The sequence below is a fragment of the Rhinopithecus roxellana genome, chromosome 15, assembly GCF_007565055.1.
Source record: "Rhinopithecus roxellana isolate Shanxi Qingling chromosome 15, ASM756505v1, whole genome shotgun sequence".
NCBI classification, from domain to species: domain Eukaryota; kingdom Metazoa; phylum Chordata; class Mammalia; order Primates; family Cercopithecidae; genus Rhinopithecus; species Rhinopithecus roxellana.
The window spans coordinates 113,477,272-113,496,953 of record NC_044563.1 but is presented as its reverse complement, the minus strand read 5'-3'; the positions used below and the strand labels follow the sequence as shown (position 1 = coordinate 113,496,953).

Here is a 19,682-nt window from a genome sequence, read left to right as displayed (position 1 = left end):
TACTTACTATATACTAGGCAAAAACTCAGTTTGAATTAAAAACCCAAATCTGAAAATTTGCCGTGTAAAGAAACACAATTGAGAGTAACTTGCTAAAAAATAATACATTTTAAAATCAGGAAAGCATTAAGGCAAAATTGGCAATGTTATTGCTAGACAACTGTATTTGAGGCAGAAGGTAAAGTAGAATAACAGTCCTTTTATAATAACAATGACATAAATAACAATATTAACATAAAAATCAAGCAAAACTTTAGATAGTAAAAGAGAAGTTAACTGACATACAATTATTGTCGGATACATTATTAAAAGACCAACAGATTACAAAGTACCAGATAAAGTTTTTAAAGCAAAAAATAAGAACATAAAATATCTGACTACTATAACTAATAAATGTAAGTATTTATATACATTGTAATATGCTAATGGAGAATATATCTTTCTCAACAATTCATGGAATATTTGTAATACTTGCCACATATACACAAAGTAAACTTTAATATAATTTAAAAATGAAAGTGGAATAAGTCATATATTGTGACAAATGGGAAAATAAAATCAGATATAAATGCAATTTTACAATTGTGACCACATATACTAATTATATGGTAATTATATTAATTACATTATATATAAGTATAATATTTATCATAAGTAATATATTAATTATATATTAATTATAAGTAAACACACATTCTCTCCCCTAACACTCTATGGTACCAGATAGAGGGGAAAAAAACATGTGATCAATAGATATTTAGTAAGCAATGAAATAATGTACTTGAAATCTTACAGGATACATGTAGAATTATATTCAAAGATAAATTTATAATATTAAGTGCTAATTTATTAAAAGCTAAGTAGAGAAGGGAAATTAATAAAGCATTCAACTCAAATTATTATTTTTTAAATATAAAACTGTCCTAAGGAAAATAGGTGAATGGAAATTATTATAAAGGTTCAAATAGAAATCAATAACTTGGAAAGTAGACCCTCAGCAGAATGGTCCAAAGAAGTGTTTTTCAGTTTGGCAGTTCCTCAGAAAGTCAAATATTAGAATGCAACATGACCCAGCAATCCCATACTTAGGTGTATAAACTCAAAAGAATTGAAAGTATGTATTCAAACAATACTTGTGCATGAAAGCTCACAGCACACTATGAATAGTAGGCAAAAAGTAGAAACAACCCCCAAAATATGTCTGTGAAATAAAAAATATAATAGCAAATCTCTTGCAAATAAATCTAGGTGAATGAGAATGTAAGACAAACCAAACAGGAAAATTGAACTAAATATTTAACATTAACAAAATGAAAAGCAAGAGTATATTATGCATGTATATATTAATAAATACAATAATTCTAATGAATAAATGAATTTCTGGAAGAAAACCTCACAAATTTGAAATAGAAAATACTAAAAATGAGCTCCTGCTCATATAACTTTGCAGAATGTGGGACAGATCTTTTCATGTGATATACTTTAAACCATAAAGATACAGAAAACTAGTTAATTCATCTCATGGAGGGGAGATAAGCTTCATAATAAAGTTAGTGGTAATTTAAGATGTGATACAGCAATTGTATTTATAATTAAAGATGCAAAATTCCTAAATCAGTATTAGCCAATAAAATGTAACATCGTGGCAATAGCATAATTATAATAGCTAAGAAATACTGGTCCTAGAAATGAAATTGTGGACATTTACTAATACAATACATCACTGATTAATGAATGAGAATGCAGGAGCAGTGCATCACCCATAATTTTCCAGTGCACATAATGGTCATCTGAGCCTGCAAATTTTCTGAGATCCCTCAGCCCCATCAGATCCATCCATAGTACTTGGCCTTGTATTTCTCTTCTTTGTTCTGTGAAATCACACAGTCATTATCTGAGCAATGCTTTTTATATATCTTGTTTCGTAGAGTGTTGGCTACATACAAGACAACAAATACCCAGCAATCCAAACTGAAGTCTAAAGAGAAATGGAAAGTTCATTAATTCAGACAACATATTTGAGTTATTGGAATATTAGCGAACAACTTCAGAAGGCAGTAAGCTCCTACAACTGCAGGTGAAAGTGATAGGAACACATATATTTAAGTCATACCAATTTTATTTTATCTTTTGGAATACGTGATCTATCTCCAAGAACCTGCTTCTTTTGAAAACCTTTCTTGTAGTTTTCTCATTCACACATCAATATCTTCTGGGCCTGGAGATATAAAAGCTTGCTTTCTTATTTCTCATAGCCATATCTAGTTTATTGTTACTCCGTCCACTTCCAAAGATACCCAGTCGCTTTGAAGCACACATCAATAGACCATAACACCTACTTCGCTTCCTGGTTGCATTTATATCAGTTCTGTATCCTCTCTTCTCATTTATTGAAGAGTTTACTATTCTGGCTTACTTATGTTCTCTCTACCTCTGCTCCTGTAATTAGCCAACATCTTTTCATTATTTAAGTAGACAGTTCACCCTGGCCTCTCAGGGCCTCCCATGACTTTAACCCCTTTTCAAATATCAGCGTACCCTTCCCATGAACACAACCTCAAACTAGTCAATACAAATAACTACACCACTTTCAAAATCCTATTTTCAACAACACCACCCTTTCACCACCACCTCCTTTTCCTCTAGTTCATGTATTTAAGTATCCCTACTCCAATAATTCCTCAACTCTTCCAGATGATCCAAGCCACTGCATTGATCACTTCTTCATATTCCATAACCTCCCTGCCAGGTAGGCTCTTCCCTTTGTACTCAGTTAAGATTCATGGTCCAGTCTCATAGCCACTGTCTTGTGCTTGCCCTCAACCCATTGCCCCTTCTCCTTCTCTGTATTCACTTAAAAATATATGTAAACCAACTCTGGTTAAGTCCAGTTCTCTTCCTACGCAGCCTATACTTGAAGAGTTGATCAGTGGTTGGAGAAAAACATAAACAACCATGAATGAAATCGCTACAAATGATCAGATCACAATGTGGTTGGGGGAGCAGTACAGATATATTAGGGAGTGTTTAAGAATTTGAGGACTTTTTTTGGTTGTCACAATGATCAGATGACACTACTGTCATTTAATTGGCAGGAGACCAAGAATACCAAATATCCTTCAAAATATGGGAAAGTCTGTCCCGTGTCTCACAGATTTTCAAATTTCCCTCTGAACATTCATGTTGGGGAAAATTGGAGTCTAAAACCAAACTATATTTTACAAAATGACACCATTTTTTTTTTTTAATTGAGATGGGGTCTAGCTATGTTGCCCATGCTGGTCTCAAAGTTTTGGCCTCAAGTAATTCTCCCACCTTGGCCTCCCAAAGTGCAAGGATTATAGGCATGAACCACCATGCCCAGCCCATAGTATTTTTTCATACACACTGAATTTTATAGAAATTCAGCTCCCTCCAATATCTCAAGGAGGGAAGCTCTGATTTTTTTTTATGTTGCTCACTATTTTGGAAAAATCACATCATTGATAGCATTATCATTTGTGGTATTTGAGTCACCAGTACAACATAGTTGTATCCTTTGGTATTTATAGTTCACGTATCCAGTTCATTCTATGCATAGGAGCAAGTATCTGCAAACATAATGTTGTCCAGAATAGCTGTGCTGAGAATTTATATTATAATATATATTACTTTTACTTTAAAGTTATTTTTCTTTTATTTCCATAATTATTACTGCTCAACCATTTCTTTAAAATTACATTAGTGGGTAGGTTATCTTAACTATAAATTTTATTTTAGGATAATAAAGAAGTCATTAAAATATATTTTTTATAAAGAGGGAGCATGAGGTCGGGTAGTGTTGACAACTACTCTTTTAAATTTATAACCACAAACCTCAAGTGGCCCCTAGCACCACTGGGCCATCTCACTGCATTCCTCCATCCCACTGACTCCAATCCCTGAGGGGCACATGACTTCTTTCTCATCAAACCTCTCACTTCCCACTGCCCATTTCTCAATGTCTGCTGGAACCTTTCTTATCTCAATGAGAAAATAGAAGTGGTCAGAAGACTTTCCTCATCCTCCCACCAGCAAATCTGCCCAGCTCCCTGCCTCTGTACCCATACACTCTGCCTGCCCTCCTGCCCTCCACTATAGCGGAGCTGTCTGTGCTCTGACTGAAGGCCAATACTTGTGATTGTGCCTCGAATCCTTATCCTCTGGCATCTAGGACTTTGTTCTTGCTTGGTGCTGTTAATTTTCCTTCCCTTCTGCATCATTCCTTCTGCATGTCTGACAATCTGACACACACAAAAAAGAACCCTCTCTACACTCACATCCACCACTAGTTATTGCCTTATTTCTGTGTGTTCCTTTGCAGCAAAGTCCTTAAAAGACTCATCTCCTTTTTTATTCTCTTCCCTTTCTCTTCTAAACAAATTCCAATTAGATTTTCATCTCTGAAACTCCAATGAAACTGCCTCATCAGGGTTTTCACATTACCGAAGCCAAAGGTTTTTCTTTTTTTTTTTTTTTTTTTTTTTTATTATACTTTAAGTTCTAGGGTACATGTGCATAACGTGCAGGTTTGTTACATATGTATACTTATGCCATGTTGGTGTGCTGCACCCATCAACTCGTCAGCACCCATCAATTCATCATTTATATCATGTATAACTTCCCAATGCAATCCCTCCCTCCTCCCCCCTCCCCCCTCCCCATGATAGGCCCCAGTGTGTGATGTTCCCCTTCCCGAGTCCAAGTGATCTCATTGTTCAGTTCCCACCTATGAGTGAGAACATGCGGTGTTTGGTTTTCTGTTCTTGTGATAGTTTGCTAAGAATGATTGTTTCCAGCTGCGTCCATGTCCCTACAAAGGACGCAAACTCATCCTTTTTTATGGCTGCATAGTATTCCATGGTGTATATGTGCCACATTTTCTTAATCCAGTCTGTCACAGATGGACATTTGGGTTGATTCCAAGTCTTTGCTATTGTGAATAGTGCCACAATAAACATACGTGTACATGTGTCTTTGTAGTAGAATAATTTATAATCCTTTGGGTATATACCCAGTAGTGGGATGGCTGGGTCATATGGTACATCTAGTTCTAGATCCTTGAGGAATTGCCATACTGTTTTCCATAATGGTTGAACTAGTTTACAATCCCACCAACAGTGTAAAAGTGTTCCTATTTCTCCACATCCTCTCCAACACCTGTTGTTTCCTGACTTCTTAATGATTGCCATTCTAACTGGTGTGAGATGGTATCTCATTGTGGTTTTGATTTGCATTTCTCTGATGGTGAGTGATGATGAGCATTTTTTCATGTGTCTGTTGGCTGTATGAATATCTTCTTTTGAGAAATGTCTGTTCATATCCTTTGCCCACTTTTTGATGGGGTTGTTTGTGTTTTTCTCGTATATTTGTTTGAGTTCTTTGTAGATTCTGGATATTAGCCCTTTGTCAGATGAGTAGGTTGCAAAAATTTTCTCCCATTCTGTAGGTTGCCTGTTCACTCTGATGGTAGTTTCTTTTGCTGTGCAAAAGCTCTTTAGTTTAATTAGATCCCATTTGTCAATTTTTGCTTTTGCTGCCGTTGCTTTTGGTGTTTTAGACATGAAGTCCTTGCCCATGCCTATGTCCTGTATGGTACTACCTAGATTTTCTTCTAGGGTTTTTATGGTATTAGGTCTAACATTTAAGTCTCTAATCCATCCAAAGGTTTTTCTTAAAACATACCTGAACTAATAGAAACATCTGACAAAGGATATTTCCTCCTTCTGACCTGGCAGACCCAATCGTACTAAAGCTATCTGAGGTGTTAAAGGATTCTGTGTTAAGTCTCTGGTAAGTCCAATAAGAGAGGTGCAGTGTTGGTCCTAAGACTGTTGAGCAAGATCATCCTCTTTGCAACAGAAAATAACTGCGTTTTTGAAAAACAATCCCTGGTATATTGAAAAACCGTTTTTGAGACTAAGAACTGGGACATGCATGGTGAAGTGACGATGAAAACTGAGCCACCCATCATGAACTGGGTGTGGTAATATCCTTCATGACATGTGGTAAGACAGATGCAACTACATCCTTTATTGTACAATAGAAGTGATATATTTAGGATCAGGCTCAAGCAAATCCAGGTTTTTGCACTGATTCCTCTCCCTTAACTTACTCCTATGGCCTGAAGAGAGTTTCTCTATGACTATTTGACTAATAGCAGAACTCAAGCCTGGTTCACAAACAGGTCAGTGTGATGTGTTAGTGCTGCTCAGAGTGCACTGCTATTACATTTATAGTCCCACTTGGATGTGTCCCTGAAGGACAGTGGTGAGAAATTATCCTATTAGGTTGAGCTGTGAGTGGAATACTTGATCATCGACTTTGTAGAAAGTATAGGTAACCAGAGCTGTGGATATACATTGATACATTATTAATGATTTCATCTGCTGATCAGAAGCCTCAAGAAAGCAAAACTGGAAGATCAGGGAAATGGAATTTTGAGGAAAAAGTATGTGGATGGATCTATGGGGAAGGTATAAAACTTGTGAATCTTTATTTCTCATGTAAATGCCTACCGAGAGCATCTATCACAGAAGAGGTTTTCAACAATCAAGTGGACAGGATACCCAAAGTGCCCCCATTAGAATGTTTATCTATTGACCTGATATCACACACAACATTGTCTCAGATTAAGAGACCCATTTTATGGCAAAGGAGGTGCAATAGTGAACCATAGGATTCACCTATCTTACATTGCACATTATCTCCCAAAAGCAGTTGGCATCAGATAATGAAAGAATGGCCCTGAAGTCTGAACTAAATCTCCAGCTTGGTGAAACACTGGTAAGGTTGGAGTGTTATCCTAAAGGATCAGTATATGCAATGATCCCAGCAATATAGGGTGGTGTGTCCTTAACAGCTAGAATATATGGGTTTAGAAACCAATGGTAGAGGGAGGACTGGCTCTTCTTGCCATCACTTTCAAAAATCTACTTCAGCATCTGTATTTCTATTTCTAAAACCTTAGGCTTTGTTGGGTACCTTAGGCTTTGTTGGGATTTCCACTGTGGTAACACTTCTGCCAGTGGATGCAAGAAGTCTTCACTGACCTGGGGAGTGATTGGAGAATTGATCTTGATTGCCATGAGGACTGAAATTTGCCACTACACAGTGGAGGCAAAGGTCTGAAACCCAGGGGATCTTGGGAACATTTGGTAGTGCTTCTATGCCCAGTGAATAGAGAAAAGGGGCAACTGCATCAGTCACAGTCTAGTATGGGCAAATACATTAAGGGCTGAGACTTCTCAAGGATAAAGTCCTGGGTAAAGTAACTCACACTAGTCAAAGCACTAGCTAAGAATAAGAGAAATCTAAAATTGATGGAAGAGGAGGAAGCTGATGTCTACCAATCAGAGTCTTAGGACCAACTGCAGCAGTGAAGGTTGAGGCTTGATTTGCAACCCTTTTTGAGTCATTTTAGGAGACTGCAATGGATGACCACATTGAAGTACTTAACTATAACCCCAACCCCTTGAGGCAGAATTGAGGGCATCTTATTCTCCTATAAGAAAGGGATATTGTTAGAGGTGCAAGTGGATCTGAATGGCCTAAGAGATGGACTGTACTGGGCCCGGTTTATGTGCCTCTCCAAATTCGCTCAGCCTCATTCTCCTCCCTGTTCACACATTCAGTGAAGATTCTAGTGTAGTCCTAGTGTAGTCCTAGATCCTCGTGTAGTCACTTCATCTTCTACCAGCACCGATTCTTTTATTCACTCCCAGAGAGAGGGCCAGGCTTTGGCACAGCTTCCTTCATACCCACTGAAGCATGGAGTGCTCATGGGTATGGAATGTTCCTTCATACCCACTGAACTACTGGAGTGCTCCATTTCTTGGAGCTGACCAGTCATTCCATCACTTCAGGTCTCAGATAAAATATTACTCCACAGGGCATGGGCTCTGGCTTCCCCAGTGACTGCCTAAAAGGCCCTCGGAGGATCAGTAATTTAACCCAGAAGTGAGGGGGACTCAATGATTCTTGGGGAAAACTTTGACTAATTAGAACCTAGGGACAAGAGGAATCAGTAAATAAATCCCTTTCCCTTCCTTTTCAAGATATATGGGTCCTACGAACCCAGATGAAAGGTGTCCCAAGTGAGTTTATTTTGAAGCCATGGCCAAACCCATCACACTCCACCTGGTACTTTATTTCCCTCCTTCCCTTCCCTGCTTTCATTTTTCTTTTTCTTTTGCTGACCTGGGATTGCACTTCCTAAAAAACCTTAGCATATAAACTTCTTCAGGCTACTGTTTACTAGGAAACTTGAATTGAAGCACCAAAAGACATGGGTGAGGAGCAATTTAAATCTCTATCTGATCATACTCTCAGGTAGGGTATCTTGCCATAAAAGAGTCTAAGTTCAATCTAAATTATCTCTCAGCCAAGAAGTTGGGGTTGGGGATGGAATTTAATCTTCAAGTATAAATATATAATAGAACAACTATATGTTTATAATAACATATAAACATACTTGTATGGATATAAAATCATACCTTAGTTTACTTCTACAGTTTTTCATTATCTGGTTGCAGTGCCTATATAACTTCAGCCCATCAGGGTGTCTTTAAAATGAGCCAATCAAGTTCAACTTACACTGTTAATAAACATTAACATAGAGCAAAGGCCATTCGACTGCAGAGTTCTGACACAGCATGACCTTTTATGTAAAAGCAATAGACCTCTTAATATTCTGCTTTATAAATGAAGAGCTGACAGACCCTTAACTGTAATGGCACTAGCTGGCCCAGCTATAATGACAGCACATGTGCACAACACAAATTAGAACTTTACAGCATCGTTCTCAGGAATTCTAATTCTTAAAAGCTAGCACTAGGTGGAGACAGTGATTCATGCAATGCTTGCAGGCAGCCTTTTCCTAGTCCCCTGGAGAATTTGCTTCTATTTAATATTTCCATTTTTTTCTTCAGTGTGGATAGGGGTGTTCTTGAACAATTGGTATTTCTGATAGAAACATTATATGAAACAAAACCTCTCAGGCTTTGGAAGGACCTACTTGAAAACACTCATGTATATTCACAGCCCACAAGGTAGCCAAATAAGCTTCAAAGGCAATTTTATTTATTTAACATAGTGTCTTTATTAGCTTTGCCTTCCCATTAAAGGCAAAATTCTATTTATGGTACTTTATGAGTATCTACTTTCACGGATAGGGGTATGAACAAAGTTGCAGTTTCTTCCCATATTTATCTGAATTTAAAAGAAAAAAATTAGGGTCTCTGTTCAATATTTAATTGACAGTTATCTCCTCTCTCAAAAACTAAATCCAGAATCAAACATATCAATTTCAGTATGATTAATGGAGCCACAGATCCACCACAATGCTTTATTCAATTAATCTTTTAAAGTAATATAAAACAAAAATACTTTAGATAATTTTTTGGAGTCCAGTGCCTTTAACGGAACTGCAACTATGAAAATTTGTGCACGTCTGTACACATTGTAACAAAAGGATATTATTTAGCACTCTTGGAAATCAATAGTAAAACAAAAACAAATCTAAATGTGCCCTAGTTGAAAAGAAACAGTCTTTTTCATATTCTATCAGGACAAAATTGTATTTTTCCAATAATGTAATGAACATAGTAATAAAATTAGACATATGTCATTTGGATCTGGTACAGTAAATAATAGATAAATAACAGATATTCCAGCAAATTCCAGCTCAAATAAGCAGTGTCTAACAAACGTGAGGGTTAAAATGATCAGATTCACGTCCCACGACTGTTAAAGAAATGCTTTAAACGTTTTGCTTTACACAAGGTGCTATTTATTTATTTAGCTGACTACTTTTCAGTTTTTAGGATTACCTAAGCAACAAGATAATAGCACTTAGAATGTATTTATAATGAATTTAAAATGGTATGTTTCCGTAGAAACAGTGGACAGGATATTATTCATACAGGTACAATAATATATTTTGTGCATTAATTTTGATAGGATTCAGTTTATAAGACTGACTTTAAGTACTCCATCTCTGAAAAAAAAGGAAAGGATAAGAAAAATAAATACATAGATTGTAAAAAATAATAGTAATAATGACCTACTTTGATGGAATTTGAAAATAGCCCATCAAAATCCCATGGATTTGAACTGTTTTGAAGTTTTCTACGGTTCTTGTACTCTAGACAGGGAACCCGGCTAGATGCACAGCTGAGACTTGAATGCATCAAATATTACTCTCTAGTCTTTTATCAGTATCATTGTATGAAATATTTTAGACCATTTTTATTTTGCAACTTACAATGAATATTAAAGGTAAATTAATATTTTATGTAAAAAATTATTTTAAGATTTAAATTTTAAATAACTTCATCCTAAAAGAAATAAGACACTAAAGACTACAGCATTATTAGTTTGCGAGCCAAAATTTACAAAGATCAAGTAATTTTTGTAAATTAAACATTATTCTATTTATTTCTGGAATATTTTGTACAAACTAATAAATACAGTTGAAATTTGTTCATTTGCCTTAATGTATATTCATGCCCCTTTGCCCTATCTCTTTACGTTATTTTGATAACTAGCAAATTATTTAAAACAATAACTGGACTTTAATGGCAATTAAGGGCTAAGAAGGAGAATGCTGTGCTATGATCATAACCCATCTTGTATAGCTGGGAGTTTCTAAGAATAAGAAATCATTTCAACAATGACACTGAAAAGAATATTTATTTCATCATAATTTCCATAATTTTATATTATATCCCTCTCAACTGATTTTCTTTAACCACCTTAACACAATCTAAAGTTATTTTTAAAAGATTAATTATTAAATATGGTGGAAACATATGGTACATTAATAATAATTGCCAGTAGTACATATATTTAGTCTAGAAAAATAAATGGATATACAAATGGATAGAAAGCCAATCCTGACATCTCTTGGAAGTTAGCTTTTAACATAAGTCTTTTACCTGCTATTTTGTTTTGTTTTTCTCGTTGGTTGAGCTTCCTGGTTATTTAGATTCTGGATACATAGGAGTAATTTATATTCAGCACTAAAAACCTATCATTATCTCCCATAGTCGGAGTTTCATACTTGGTGTAAAAGCAAAGCTCTCTTTGCAACTCAGTAGTCTCTACCAAGTGTAAGATTTGTAAACAAAAAAACCATCCCTTCTTCAACAATACCTGCTTATGATGGAACCACACGTGATCCCTGAGTTCTTGAATCTGTTGCAATTATCACCTATCTGGGCTTGATAGGTAGGTAAGTTTTGATACCTCAGATATTTGGTGGATAAACTCCCTAAAGTTTCCATATTTATTTAAACGAAAACAAGATAAATGAATGCTGTCTATTGAGCACTTGCTCTCTCTCCCCAGCACCAAGCTAGACATTACAGGGAATACAAAAGAAGTTGTGAGGTGACTTCTTCTCAAGAAAGTTTTATCATTTAGGAAGAAGCTCAGAGGGCTGGCAATTTTTTAAAAAACAAGACATAATCTAATAAAAAAAGAAATAGCACGTTCAACAAGAGTTATATCAGCTTTTTATAGAAAGAAACCATAGGGAAGATAATCCTTGAAGGATGCATGAATTTTGTATACAAGAACAGTTTGAGGTGAAGGGGAAGAAGAGAGGTGTCATTTCAAGAAACCAAGGAAGAATTGTATAGATATTATATATTGTATAAGATATTATATAACTCCCAAACATATGACTCTTTGAGTGAAGAGACAGTTTGAGCTAGAAGAGAGAGCGATTCGTATCCGCAACTGGTCATTTCCTAGCCTCAGTTATGTCAACTAATTTTGCTTAAAGTGCTGATTGCCTCTATTTGTCCATATCAAAAAGAAACAGTTAATCCCCCAAATCAATTTTCTCTTCCTTCAGTGTAATAGACTTTTAGCTGGGTACATGACTACCTGGCTATTACAAGATTTCTTTGCATTTAGGTGTAGCCATGTATCAAAGTTCTGGCCCGATAGTTGTGTGTGGACATGATAGGCACCACTCACAGACCTTACCCTTAAAGCAACTGGACATGTACACCACTGGTCCCTCTTCTCCATCCCACTGACTGGGAGATGATAAGAGCTGGACTAACTGCTTTAGAGCCATAGGTGGGAGCCACATGATAAGAATGGCAGAGCCACCTACCAGCTCTGTAGCACTACCTACCTATAAACTGTCATGCAAACAGAAATGGGCTTCAGGGTAAGCTTAAATTTTTTGGAGTCTCTTTGCCACAGCAGCCAAGCTTAACACATTTTCTAGTATAATCTTGTTTTTTTTTGTTTGTTTGTTTTTGTTTTTTGTTTCCATTGCCCCAGTCTTTTACATTTTCCTGTGCACTTCCTCTGAACGTTTTACTGCTTTTTCTGCTATCTACTTCTGGGAAATTTTCTGTGTTTCTGCCATCATTAAGTCATATCTTTCCTAATTCTCATTGCTGTTTCTGTACATTCTTGTCCTGTTTTTCCTTCTTCTGATTTTCATCCACTTCTCTAAGTTCTTCAAGAAACACTCCTATAGGCAGGGAATGTTAGCTCTTCAGAAATATTGGCACTAAAAAATGTTTTTTTTTTTTTTTTTTTTAAAATCTCCAGGGCCACCCCGAGGGTGTGCAGTGCCCTGGAAAAACAGATTTTGTAGGGTACTTGTCTATGTAAACAACACAATTTTAGAATTCATTCCAAAACTTACGGGTCTGTGTGAGGTACAGTGATTTATTGATAAAGATTTAGCATAATGGACAGAGAAGAGATGCTTACACATTTGTTTACTGCCCAAGTGGTGCATGTGAAGATTCTTCATAAATTCTAGACATTATCTCAGCTTCAGGAACCACCTCTTTGTGTTCTTTATCATCGAATGTGCAGTTCCTAACTAATTTCATATCCCTCCCCTCAAGAAGTTCCACTGTCATGGCTCTTTGGAATTTATTTGCATCGACAGGGCATAGATCTCTTTGCCTCTGCAGTTCCTTAATACCATGATGCAATGCTGTTAACACAGTTACTCATGACACTGCAGCATCCGTCACACTATACATGAATACCAGACTCCCTCAAAGGTCATTGCTGGGGTTCACTGATGATAACAAAGTACAAGTGTTCCCCAGAGTATGCAGGAAAATGTGAATGATGATTTGTTTTCTAATCATGTTAAATTTATTTTTTGGAATTTTATAGCCTAATCATAGACCAACATAAGTCCAATTTTATATATATATATAACTTTTTCTGCTACAATCGTTGCGTTCAAGCCTGTGGTTTCTTCCAATGTTAACCACATCCTCACCCTTACCACAAGTGGGGAGGATGGAAGAGGGGCCAGTGGGCAGAATGAAATGATGAGTCTCATTTCCACGAAAAATGTTCATCCTTTCTTCTGCATGGCTTAAGATCAACAGGAGAGCATGGCGCATCGATCAGAGGCACGAGAGGATATAGATCCAAATGGCTTGTTGAGGCTTCAGAGCAGTAATCTCTAAAGCTCTCAGAAAACATAGGCGTGGTAACGTCCAGAGGACTGCCAAACAGACACGTGGCTTGGAGCCTGCAGACAGGGTGAGTCCCTTGGACACCAGTGAAGGAGTGCAAAGGATAAAGTAAACCTGCTGCCATTCTCCACGCAAGATTGCCATAGACAAGAGGTGGTGCCATGGTCACAACACACACAGGTGAAAGCCAACACATATGTGTACACACATAACTTAAACTCAAGAATAGCAGTGAATTATCCAGAGCCTTGAACCTGTTCTGTATCTGACATGGGTGAGAGTCACCCAAAAATCTTCATGTCAGTACCATTCTTGAGGCCCAGCCTCCATACTGAGAGGTGACAACATGCTAGCAGCCCTCACTCTGTGCACCTCCTCGGCCTGGGCGTCCACTCTGGCGTGCTTGAAGCCCACCACTGCACTGTGGGAGCCCTCGCTGGGCTGGAGCTGGCTCCCTCTGCTTGCAGGGAGGTGTGGAGGGAGAGGCACGGGCGGGAACCGGGGCTGTGCGCTGCGCTCACGGGACAGCGGTGAGTTCCTGGTGGGCGCGGGCTCGGGGGGCCCTGCACTGGGAGTGGCCGACCGGCGCCCATGGCCCAGGCAGTGAGGGGCTTAGCATCCGTGCCAGCAGCTGCGGAGCGTGCGCCACGTCCCCCAGCACTACTGGCCCGCATAGGCCACGCTCGAATTCTCGCGGGGCCTCAGCCGTCTCCCAGTGAGGCAGGGTTCTGGACCTGCAGCCCGCCATGTCCAAGCCATGCCCAGCCCCGCCCCACCTGCCCCGCCCCCCTGGGCTCCCGAGCTGCCGGAGCCTCCCCTACGGGCGCCAACCCCTGCTCTCTGGCGCCTGGTCCCGTGGACCGCCCAAGGGCTGAGGAGTGTGGAGGAGCAGCAGGGGACTGACAGGCAGCTCCACCCACAGCACTGGCAGGCATGGCATCCACTAGCCAAGCCAGCTGGGCACTTGAGTTCTGTGGGGACTTGGAGAACTTTTATGTCTAGCTAAAGGATTGTAAATGCACTAATCAGCACTCTGTGTCTACTTCAAGGTTTGTGAACGCACCAATCAGCACCCTGTTGAAACAGACCAATCAGTTCTCTGTAAGATGGACCAATCAGCTCTCTGTAAAATGGACTAATCATCAGGATGTGGGTGGGGTCAGATAAGGGAATAGAAGTAGGCTGCCAGAGTCAGCAGCAACAACAGGGTTGGGTCCCCTTCCATGCTGTGGTTTAGTCTTTGGCTCTTTGTAATAAATCTTGCTGCTGCTCACTCTTTGCATCTGCACTGCTTTTATGAGCTATAACACTCACCACGAAGGTCTGCAGCTTCACTCCTGAAGCCAGTGAGACTACAAGCCAACCAGAAGAAACTCTGGATATATCTTAACATGTGAAGGAAAAACTCCAGAGACACCATCTTTAAGAACCGTAACACTCACCGCAAGGGTCCACGGCTTCATTCTTAAAGTCAGCAAGACCAAGAACCCACCAATTCCGGACACAATACCATACCACAAAAGAAATCCTGTGCTGGCCAGCAAGAATGATCCACTCATCAGGTTACCCTCTGAATCTATAGCTTCTCAGCATATCTGTCCAAGCCCACACAATGAGTAAAGGATCAGAGAGGGCCTTGAAGGGAAAAAATGGGGAAGGGACCCACACCATCCCAGTCTGGACTTAAAGCATTCTATTCACCAGAGACATCTTAGAAAATTTCAAGGCAGATACCTCAAGGTAAAGGCTCCTGGGGCCTGGGATCTGGTCAGGGGACCCACTTGCCTAGTCTAAGGTGGTTCTGTGTGTTTACCCAGGAAATTGTCGACAGTCTTCAACCATCTCTACTCAGAACAGGTCCAAAGAGATTAGAAGTTATAAGGAAGTGAGTGATAGCTTTTCAAAAGTATCTCCAATTCAGAAATATTTCCCCAAACAGCTCTTAAAGTCTATAGATAGTCTATTGTGAGTCACATTATAGTTCTGTGTCAATCGAAGATCTTAGGAAACAGATGAGAAATAAGAATAAGAAACTGAAAAACAAAGAACATCCCAGAGACCCCACATGAAAAGGACAAGAGCAGTTAGGTAGAGAAAAGACATGGTGACGTATGAGAGCTCTGAGGTATGGGAAAGAATGAATATTAGTAGGAAGTCCACAAATGTAATCAAATAACAAGGATGCTTTGTCTAAAGTCTGCCTTGGGAAACACCATCCAACACATTTTTAGCACCTACATTTATGTTGCTGGGTGCCAGAGATCCCAGGAAGTGAGACAGTTTCTATCCTTGAGGAGTCCCAGTTTGGTGAGCAGGATGGGCCAATGGAACAGGTACCAGTGACACAGGTGATCAGGGTAATCATGGGTTTTGTAGAAAATACTGCAGAGAACTGACCATAGCACCACTGATTGTTCCTGACGGGTTTGAAGAGTCAACAAAGAGGACATGGGAATTTGGTTTCCCAGGACTCAGAACAGCATCTGGCCCATAGGACACATTCTGCTATTTATTTAATGAATGAATAAGTTAACCTGGACTCCAGTAGTCTCCTTTATCACAGTTTTGCTTTCTTCAGTTTCAGAAACCAACAATCAACCACAGTCTGAAAATACTAAAGCAAAAACTCCCGTTGAAAGAGAGAGAGAAAGAGAGGAAGAGACCACATTCATATAACCGTTATTACAACATATTGTTATAATCATTCTATTTTTTATTAGTTATTGCTATTGTCTTACTGTGTATAATTTATAAATTAAATTTATCACATATATAAGAAAAAACAAAGTGTATATATACGGTTTGATATCTGTGGTTATATATATATCAAATTATATATATATAAATATATATATGGTTTGATATTTTCTGTGGTTTCAGGCATCCACTAGGGGTCTTGAAATGTATAGGGAGGGAGTCTGCACATTTAAAATCTAGCTGGTGAATTCTAACTTCTCAATTCCTCATATATTGATACTCAAAATTATTGAATTATTAAATCTTTAAAGTGAGAGAACATAAATAAACACACAAATTCCTTTACTGCTGAGTAAGAGATCATTTGCATGATATAATTTACAAGACATCATAAAATTCCCCTACTCAAAATTATTTCTCAAAATTAAGTACTGAAATTCCACCGTTGCCAATCAATTTATTTATACTCAAATAATGATTTTTTTTTTGGCCAAAGCCACTGCAAGATTTACAAAACAAAGAGTTGATATGTTATAGTCTGTGCTAGAAAAATGGTCCCTCTAAAGATGCTCACATCCTAATTCATAAAACATGAATATTACTTTAGAGGCAAAATCAAACTTTGTGGGTATGATTAAGTTAAGGATTTTGAAATAGGTAGATTATCCTGGATTATCTGTGGTTAGGCCCTAAACCTAATCATAAGTGTCCTTATAAGAGAGAGGCAGAAGGAATTTTGACACTACAAAAGAGGGGAAGGCAATATAATCACAAAAGCAAAGATTAAAGTGATGAGGCCTCAAACCAAGGGATGCTGGCAACCACCAAAAGCTGAGAGGCAAGGAATGTATTGTTCCCTAGAACCTCCAGAGGCAGTATAGCCCCACTGACACTTGATATTGGCTCGATGATACTGATTTTTAAATTTCTGGCATCTAGAATTATGAAGATAAATTTATGTTGTTTTAAGTCACCAAGTTTGCAGCAGTTTGTTACACCAGCCAAACAAAACTAATACATAGTTTCAAAATCAGTTATAAATTCCAACAGTAATTGCTTCTTTGCTTTGAGGTAAGTTTAGAGTGTAGAAATAGAGAAAATTTTATAATTCATATTTGCATATTTCTCTTTAGCTAGACTTTTTCACTATAGATTTTTGGAGGTCATTTTCATTCATTTCCTTTTATTTAAAACAAGTTGTAATATTATAATCAAACTATATTTTAAATTTTTATGTCCTGATATTCTTTAAAACTGTTAATATTTGCATTATGTTTTTCATAATCATCATTCTTAGTAACTGCATAAAAGTTCATAGAAGAGGGACTTGACTAGAGGTATCTGGTATTTGCCTCCTTCACAAAGAAGAACCAAAATAGTGGGCAGATTATCACACTTCTAATAGATCATCTAAGACAGAACATTGGAATTCAACAGAGAAGTGACAGAAAACACTAAAAGCAAGGAAGGAGGGAAATGAGGAAGCCTATTTAATTAGGATAGACTGGGAGTCTGGAGAGGATCCCCATTGTGGGGAAAGGGTAGGGAAGATATCCTTAGCAATCTACATTTCCACAATAGACTCCTGTAGTTGTAGCCATGGGAAAGCCCCTCAACCCTCGCAGGTCCTGAAACTAACATAGTGAGATGCCTAGAAGCCACACAACAGCATTGCTTCAGAGAGAGAGCTCATGCTGGTTCCCCAAGTCCTAAGCAGCTACAGCATGGCACCATTTTGAGAGCCCTGTCACAAGACTACATCTTGCCCTGGGGTCCAACAGCCCCTACATCTACAAATTCATGGAGCTCCATTGACATCTTACACTTACAGCTACCACTGTGGCTTGCTGCTGCCACCAGGGCTGAAGTACAAGCTGTTAGTTGTGATCCCATTGCTCCCACCAGCAAAACTATGTACATTTTCAAGCACCCCAAGGACAGACTGTCACTGCTGCTGGCAGTTGCCACCAGGGCCAAAGTGTGAGCTATTGGCAGTGACTCCACCACCCCCAACAAAGGAACTGTCATACATATACTAATGCCATAAGGACAAGCTACTCCACCTGCAGCCACCATCCGGGGCTAAACTGTCCACCCCCCAGCTGCCTGACTATGGTTTTTGCCAATGACAGCAACCCTGCCCTCCCCAGTAGCAGGGCCACAGCATAGCCACTGATCCTTCCCCCAACTCAATCTTTTCACTGGGGAGATGGGGATTACCCCGTATCTGCCTACCACAGCCAGCATCTGCATGCACCATAGGGGACCTGAGGTCAAGTTGGCCCATCCCAGCTCCTTATCCAGTGCCTAAGCATGCCATCTGGGGGCCTGGAGATTGCCCAGCACAGCACACCACCACTGGCACCTGAGCACTCCTCCCAGAGGCCTGAGGTTGGACCCACCCAATCTGCCACTATCATCACAGCTGGTGCCCACACACACACACAAGGGTCCACCTGGTATCCCCATCCCCAGCAAAATTTTACCACAACTAACAACTCCACCCTAATCCACAGAGGAAATCACAGATATTACTGACCCAACCAACACCATAAATATATCTTCATGAAAAAATCCTCATCTACAAAAGCAAATTCAAAAAATTGGATGAAGCGACTATTATGCCAGGAATGCAGATATCAATAACATAAAGACACACACACACAAAAACAAGAAAAATCAAGAAAAGATCCCATCTCAAAAGGACACAATAATTCTCCAGTAACAGAGTCCAAAGAAAAATAAATTATAAAATTCCAGAGAAAGAATTCAAAGTAATGATATTAAAGAAGCTCAGTGAGATACAAGAAAACACAGATAAATAATACAAAGAAATTAGGAAAATAAGTCAAGATAGAAATGAGAAATTTATTAAAGAGATAGATATCATTACAAAAGAACCAAACAAATCCTAGGAATTAGATAATCCATTGAATGAAATAAAAAATACATTTGAGAGCTTCAACATTAGACTATGTCAAGCAGAAGAAAGAATTTCTGAACTTAAAAACAGGCCTTTTGAAATAACCAAACAAAAATTTTGAAAAGAAAAACAAAGTCTATTACATATGATACATCATAAAGTGATCAAATATTTGAATTTCCAGTGTCCCAGGAGGCAAATAGAAAACAAAAAGGATAGAAAACAAAAAGGATAGAAAACATATTGAATGAAATAATAACTGAAACCTTCCCAAGTCCAGCAAGCGATTTAGACATCCAAGTACAGGAAGCTCAGAGATCCTCAAATAGATGCAATTCAAAAAAGTCTTCTCCATTGCATATATAGTATAACTGGCAAAGTCAATAATAGAGAAAACACAGCTAGAGAAAAGCATCTAGTCACTTATGAGGAAACTTCTAGCAGACTAACAGCAGGTTTCTTAGTAGAAACATTATAGGAGAGAATGAGATAATATATTCAAAATGCTGAAAGGAAAAAACTGTCACATACTATATCCAGAAAAGTTGTCCTTCATTAATGAAGGAGAAATA

At 38.4% G+C, this 19,682-nt stretch overlaps 1 protein-coding gene across 1 annotated transcript in view; it reads right to left on the bottom strand.

Annotated features, from left to right (window-relative positions):
- The window catches only part of DCDC1 (doublecortin domain containing 1), a 450,202-nt gene that overhangs the window by 74,686 nt on the left and 355,834 nt on the right, over positions 1 to 19,682 (bottom strand). The gene's annotated exons all lie outside the window — the stretch shown is intronic.